General features: G+C 40.6%; 1 non-coding gene across 1 annotated transcript; it reads right to left on the bottom strand.

Annotated features, from left to right (window-relative positions):
- Window positions 1-7,488: 7,488 nt before the first annotated feature.
- Window positions 7,489-7,561, bottom strand: TRNAK-CUU (transfer RNA lysine (anticodon CUU)). Its single transcript has one exon. It is a non-coding gene; the product is annotated as a tRNA-Lys (tRNA).
- Between the last annotated feature and the right edge of the window lie 275 nt (window positions 7,562-7,836).

Here is a 7,836-nt window from a genome sequence, read left to right as displayed (position 1 = left end):
AAATCACATGATTATATCTATTGATGCAGAAAAAGCATTTGACAAAATACAGCACCCTTTCTTGATAAAAACACTCCAAATGATTGGAATACAAGGAAATTTTTTGAACATGATAAAGAGTATATATGAAAAACCTAAAGCCAATATTGTTTACAATGGAGAAATCCTAGACTCCTTCCCTCTAAACTCAGGAACAAGACAAGGATGCCCACTGTCGCCGCTCCTATTTAACATTGTCTTAGAAGTACTTGCTCGAGCACTGAGGCAAGAACCAGAAATAAAAGGCATTCAAATTGGAAAGGAAGAAGTCAAAATTTCATTATTTGCAGATGACATGATCCTATACATAGAAAACCCTGAGAGATCTACAACGAAGATTCTAGAACTCATAAATGAGTTTAGTAAAGTCGCAGGTTATAAGATCAATGCGCAAAAATCAGTAGCATTTCTGTACACCAATAATGAGCAAGATCAGGAGGAAATCAAGAAACAAATACCATTCACAATAGTAAATAAAAAAATCAAATACTTAGGAATAAATTTAACTAAAGAGGTAAAGAACTTATACACTGAGAACTATACAAGATTGTTCAAGGAAATCAAAGAAGACCTAAATAAATGGAAGACTATTCCTTGTTCATGGATAGGAAGACTGAACATTATTAAGATGTCTATCCTACCAAAATTGATCTACACATTCAATGCAATCCCAATAAAAATCAATGCAGCCTTCTTTAAGGAACTAGAAAAACTAACTATGAAATTTATTTGGAAAGGAAAGAGACCCCGAATAGCCAAAGACATACTGAAAAAGAAAAACGAAATTGGAGGAATCACACTACCTGACTTCAAAACATACTATAAAGCTACGGTGGTGAAAACAGCATGGTATTGGCATAAGGAGAGACATATAGACCAATGGAATCGAATTGAAAGCTCTGATATAGAACCTCACATATACAACCACATAATATTCGATAAAGCCACCAAACCCTCTCAACTGGGAGAGAGTGGCCTATTCAACAAATGGTGTCTGGAGAACTGGATAGCCATATGTAGAAGAATGAAAGAGGATTACCATCTCACACCTTATACAAAGATCAACTCAAGATGGATCAAAGACCTAAATATAAAAGCCAAGGCCATAAAAACCTTAGAAAGCAGTGTAGGGAAACATCTACAGGACCTTGTAATAGGTAATGGATTTATGAATATCTCACCAAAAGCACGAGCAGCAAAAGAACTAATAGATAAATGGGACTTCCTCAAAATTAAAGCCTTCTGCACCTCAAAGGAGTTTGTCAAGAAAGTAAAAAGGGAGCCCACACAGTGGGAGAAAATATTTGGCAATCATATATCTGATAAGAAACTTATAACTTGCATATATAAAGAACTCCTACATCTTGAAAATAAAAAGATAAACAATCCATTTAAAAAATGGGAAAAAGACTTAAACAGACACTTCTCCGAAGAAGAAATACAAATGGCAAGAAAGCACATGAAAAAATGTTCCAAATCTCTAGCTATCAGGGAAATGCAAATCAAAACCACAATGAGATACCATCTTACACCCATAAGATTGGCCGCTATGAAAAAAACAGAAGAATACAAGTGCTGGAGAGGATGTGAAGGAAGGGGAACACTCATACACTGCTGGTGGGAATGCAGAAGGATCCAACCATTCTGGAGAACAGTATGGCGGTTTCTCAAAAAACTAGCCATAGATTTGCCATATGACCCAGCAATACCACTGCTGGGAATATACCCAGCAGAACTGAAAACAAGAACACAAACCAATATATGTACACCAATGTTCATAGCAGCATTGTTCACTATTGCCAAAAGTTGGAATCAACCCAAATGCCCATCAACAGACGAGTGGATCAATAAAATGTGGTATATACACACAATGGAATACTACTCGGCTGTAAGAACAAACACACTACAAACACATGTGATAACATGGATGAATCTTGAGAACCTTATGTTGAGTGAAGCAACCCAGACATTGAAGGACAAATACTACATGACCTCAATGATATGAAATAAACAAGCTGCCCTAGATAGCAAGAGACTGAACGATAGGCTTGCAGGAAATCGGAGGGTGGAGGAAGGATATGAGCCGATGTCTGCAGGGGTGGAATTTCAGACGAGATGGTGGTAAGTATGAACACAAAGAAGAGATAAAAGGGGGGCAAGGGGTTGCCTTTGCTTGGGGCTTTGCGGGTTTGAGGGTGGCTGGGGAGGGACGGGTGGGTAACGTTGCCCAAAAGTGGGGGGAGGGAGGGGTAGCATACGAACCAGGAGAGGGTCAGGTGTTGGTGGAGAGTAAAATGCCGAGAAAATCATATCAAAATATAATAAAGAGGGTTACCTGTTTAGAATGCTCGGAGGGGAGGGGCTGATGCAGGACGGGCTCCTGGGGAATGTCTAAATGCTCATTCTGCCAGAGTGGGTGACACCATGGGGTAGAAACCCAAGTAGTGAGAGTGGGGGTGGACCCACATCCTGGGGAGGACTAATGCCATCCAATAGAGGGAACTGTATCCCTCGAGAGAAAGGGTGGCTCCCAGGGCATTGGGGCAGTTGAGCAAGTTAGGCCCTGAACACTATTCCATCTATCTCTGGAAGTGGCTCCTCAGGAAACGGAGGTTGGCTATCACTGAGGGCACCAAGGTGGAAGGGAAAATGGACGTTAAATGTGTGGAACCAAAGTAAATGGGGGGTAAGAGAGGAGTTTCTTGAGAGTACACAAGGATGGATATAAAACATGTAATATTACACCATAACATATAGGAGATGACAGACTGATAATGTAAACCATAATGTAAAACATAGGATAACTAAAAATGTAAAGAACTGTGTATCCTAAAGTATGCACCATAATGTAAGCACAGATGTCACCTTGTTAGAAAGCTAATGTCTCAGACTCTGTACATCACTTTAAGTAAATATGATATGAATAGGGCGTAAGAGTATCACTGTGGAAGGGAAAAGGTTTTCTGGTGGATGTGTGGGAGTGCTGTATATTATATATATACATTGCTGTGGTCTAGGACTCCTGTGAAGAAAAGCTGAATAATTAGGGGGGGGGGGGGGAAAAAAAAAAGAAAAAAATAGGATGTGGAATTTTTTCAAGTCAACATTCTTTATCTAAGTTCTTTATCTAACTTTATCCAAGTTCTTTATCTATCCTTTAAACTCATCGCTATATGCCATTCCCTAGTAAGGGACCATGACATTATATTGGGCTTCAAATTTCGGGGAGTTCTGGATCACAGAGTGTTTCAACAATGGCAATGGAGGGATACTGGTATGGGATACCAATGACAGATGATATATGACTGACAGGGAGCTGTACAGAACATATGTCCAGGGTGCATGGTAATGTTTGGATATACTCATAGTGGCAACAATTAAAAACCACAGTAGGGGGGGTACTGGGTTCCTGGCCAGTGGTGCTCTGTCGTGGTCCCTAGGGGAGCAGCGACAGTCTCCCAGGTACAGTGGTGGGGACCGGGAGGGAGTGAGGGTTCAACAGTGAGCCCCTGATACTAATGACTATGCTTGTGAGCTGATAAACCCAAAATAATAACAAGGCCTAGAGCGACTTTGTGCCTGGGAATTTCCTTCTGTCAGCCTTCATGTTACTCAAATGTGGCCAGTCTCGAAGCCAAACTCAGCATGTAAATGCAATGCCTTCCCCCCAGCGTGGGACATGACACCCGGGGATGAGCCTCCCTGGCAACGAGGGACCACTATCAACTACCAACTGATGATGCAACTGGAAAATGACCTTATACGGAAGGTTCAATGCGGATCAGCAGAATATCCATGTCTACATAAAATACCATGACTTTAAAATGCTGTTTGACCTAAAGTAAGGGGGAAATGGAAAGGAGAAATGAGTTTATATGGCTACGAGTTTCTAAAAAAGAGTCTGGAGGCTGGCAGAAGGTTTGCCCTCATGCACAACTGAGCAGAGTCAGAGAGACAGATAAAGCAGATACAACCCCCAGATATTGGTTCCTTTGAGGGCTAAAGAGACCCATGGGAGTTATGGTCATGGCCGATGGGGTTAACTACCAGGGCAGATGGCCCCTCTTTGGAAATGGTGTTTATGTGTGATGAATCTGGACTCAGATGGGATCTCCCTTCATAAGACTTTCATGCTAATGTGCTGGAGGTGCAGTTAATGTTGGGGTTTAAGATATATTTAGGGGATTTGAATCTCTGGACTGACAATGTGATAGCCAGATCCTGAGCCTCAACAGACTCCAGCACCTACAATCTGATTTATTGGACTTACCACACTCAGCTAAGATGGAGGTGAAGAAGGACAACCACCACACCATGGAGCCTAGAGTGATTACAACTGAAAATGGGAGGATTGCATCCAGCATCCAGGTGGAATCTGAGCCTCCTCTTGACATAAAGGTGCAATGGACACAACCAATCCAGTGTCCACATAGAAGAGGTGGCATTGGATTGGGAAAAGTGGACATAATGGACAAAGGGTATGGGGAAAGGCAGGAAGAGATGAGAGGTGGAGGCGTCTTCGGGACATGGAGCTGCCCTGGATGGTGCTTCAGAGGTAATCACCGGACATTGTAAATCCTCACAGGGCCTATATGATGGAATAGAGGAGAGTATGGGCCATGATGTGAACCAATGTATATGAGGTGCAGAGGTGCCCAAAGATGTACTTACCAAATCCAATGGATGTGTCATGATGATGGGAACGAGTGTTGTTGGGGGGGGGGAGAGGGGGGGTGGGGGGGTGGGGTTGAATGGGACCTCACATATATATTTTTAATGTAATATTATTACAAAGTCAATAAAAAATAAAAAAAAAAAAAAATATGGCTAACATAAATAATTCCTTGAAAGTAATAACACTGAATGTCAATGGATCAAACTCACCTATCAAAAGATTCAGACTGGAAGATTGGATAAGGAAATATGACCCATCTAAATGCTGTCTACAAGAAACTCATCTTAGACCCAGAGATTCATGGAGGTTGAAAGTGAATGGTTGGAAAACAATCTTACAAGCAAACAATAACCAACAAAGGCAGGAGTAGCTATATTAATATCAGACAAAATAGACTTTAAATGTGAAACAATTGTGAGAGACAAAGAAGGATACTACATATTAGTGAAAGGGACAATCTGTCAAGAAGATCGAACAATCATAAATATTTATGCTCCTAACAAGGGCGCCTCCAAATACGTGAGGCAAACAATGGAAAAACTAAATGAAAAAATAGATGCCTCTACAATTATAGTGGGAGATTTTAATACACCACTATCAACTTTGGACAGAACATCTCAAAAGAGAATCAATAAAGAAACAAAAACTTTGAACAGTATATTAAATGAGCTGGATCTAATAGACATCTACAGATCATTACACCCAAACACAGCAGGATATACATTTTTCTCAAGTGCACATGGATCATTCTCCAAGATAGACCATATGCAAGGCCAAAAGGAAAGGGTCAATTAATTCAGAAAGATTGAAATCATACAAAATAATATCTCTGACCACAGTGGAGTGAAGCTGGAAATCTGCAAGAGCCAGAGGCCCAGATTTCACACCAAGATATGGAAATTAAACAGCACACTCTTAGAAAAACAGTGGGTCAAAGAGGAACTCTCAAAAGAAATTAATAACTTCCTTGAAACTAATGAAAATGATAACACAACATACCAAAACTTTTGGGATGCAGCAAAAGCAGTACTGAGAGGGAAATTTATAGCCATAAATTCATACATCAAAAAAGAAGAAAGAGCCAAAATTGGAAAACTAACTGCACATTTGGAGGAATTAGTAAAAAAACAACAAAGTAACCCCACCGGAAGAAGAAAGAAAGAAATAACAAATATAAGAGCAGAACTAAATGAAATAGAAAATAAGAAAGCACTTGAAAAAATAAACAAAACCAAAAGCTGGTTCTTTGAGAAGATCAATAAAATTGACAAACCCTTAGCGAGACTAACAAAGAAAAAATGAGAGAAGTTGCAAATACACAAAATAAGGAATGAGGAAGGCGATATCACCACTGACCCCACAGAAATAAAGACTATCATAAGAGGATACTTTGAAAAACTATATTCCAACAAAAATGACAATTCAGAGGAATGGACAAATTCCTAGAAACATATATGCAGCCTATATTGACAAAAGAAGAAATTGATGATCTCAATAAACCAATCACAAGTAAAGAGATAGAATCAGTCATTAAACACCTCCCAAGTAAGAAGAGCCCAGGGCCAGATGGCTTCACAGGTGAATTCTACAAAACATTCCAGATAGAACTAACACCAATCCTGCTGAAACTCTTCCAAAAAATTGAAACAGAAGGAACATTACCTAACTCATTGTACGATGCCAACATTACCCTAGTACCAAAGCCAAACAAAGACACCACAAGAAAGGAAAATTACAGACCAATTTCTCTAATGAACCTAGATGCAAAAATCCTCAACAAAATACTTGCTAACCATATTCAACAACACATTAAGTGAATTATACACCATGACTAAGTGGGATTCATTCCGGGTATGCAAGGATGTTTCAACATAAGAAAATCAATCAATGTAATACACCATATAAGCAGATTGAAGGGAAAAAATCACATGATTATATCTATTGATGCAGAAAAAGCATTTGACAAAATACAGCACTCTTTCTTGATAAAAACTCTGCAAAAGATTGGAATACGAGGAAATTTTTGAACATGATAGAGTATATATGAAAAACCCACAGCCAACATCGTTTACAATGCTGAAATCCTAAAATCTTTCCCTCTAAGATCATGAACAAGACAAGGATGCCCACTCTCACCTCTTCTATTTAACATTGTCTTAGAAGTACTTGCTCGAGCACTGAGGCAAGAACCAGATATAAAAGGCATTCAAATTGGAAAGGAAGAAATCAAAATTTCATTATTTGCAGATGACATGATACTATACATAGAAAACCCTGAGAGGTCTACACAAAGCTTCTAGAACTCATAAATGAGTTTAGTAAAATGTGGGGAGCCACCCGCTGTAAAACCTATTTACAGCCTCTCACAACATGGCAGAGTTCACAAATCTGCCCTGTCATTTCCTTATTCTTCTTCCTCTTTGTTTCTTTGTTCTCCTTTTCCCGCCACAACTCTGGTGACCACAGCAATATGCATGCGCAAGGCGCGAAACTCTGCAGACCCGGCGCAAACTTTCAGCCAATCCCCTCCTTGGACGCCTGTCACCTGCGAGACTAGCCTATCACCTGTGGACACGTTCCCTTCCCTCAGTATATATTCCCGTGTTCTACCCCCAATAAACGAGGCTTGATCAGAATCCTGTCTTGCCTCCATTCTTTGTGTCTCTTGTCCCCGTCTCTGTGTCATTTGCTTTGTTTCTAGATCCCTGAGCTTGGTCAGACGGGAGACATCCTGTCGTATTGGCCTGGCCTGGAGGCGAGTCTGGGTCATTTGGCGCCCAACGTGGGGCTCAAACCCACGACCCTGAGATTAAGAGTCTCATGCTCTACCAACTGAGCTAGCTGGGCAATGATATAGAAAACGCTGATTGATGGACCCAAAAGAAAATATTTGAAGAGACACTGCCAGGAGCCTGCTGTCAGGATCTCGGAGTACAAAGAGACACCGCCAGGAGCCTGCGGTCAGGATCTCGGAGAACAAAGAGACACCACACAGTAGCATGCTGCGCGGTCAGGATCTCAGTAAGTGATCGGCGAAAGTATGGGACAAGCAATGAGTGAGCATAAAGTGTTTGTAGAAGGTCTATGTGAGGCTTTAAAGGCACGAGGAGTAAGGGTTAAAG

Source organism: Dasypus novemcinctus, chromosome 18 (genome assembly GCF_030445035.2).
Source record: "Dasypus novemcinctus isolate mDasNov1 chromosome 18, mDasNov1.1.hap2, whole genome shotgun sequence".
Lineage (NCBI taxonomy): Eukaryota > Metazoa > Chordata > Mammalia > Cingulata > Dasypodidae > Dasypus > Dasypus novemcinctus.
This window is presented reverse-complemented; position numbering and strand designations above follow the sequence as displayed.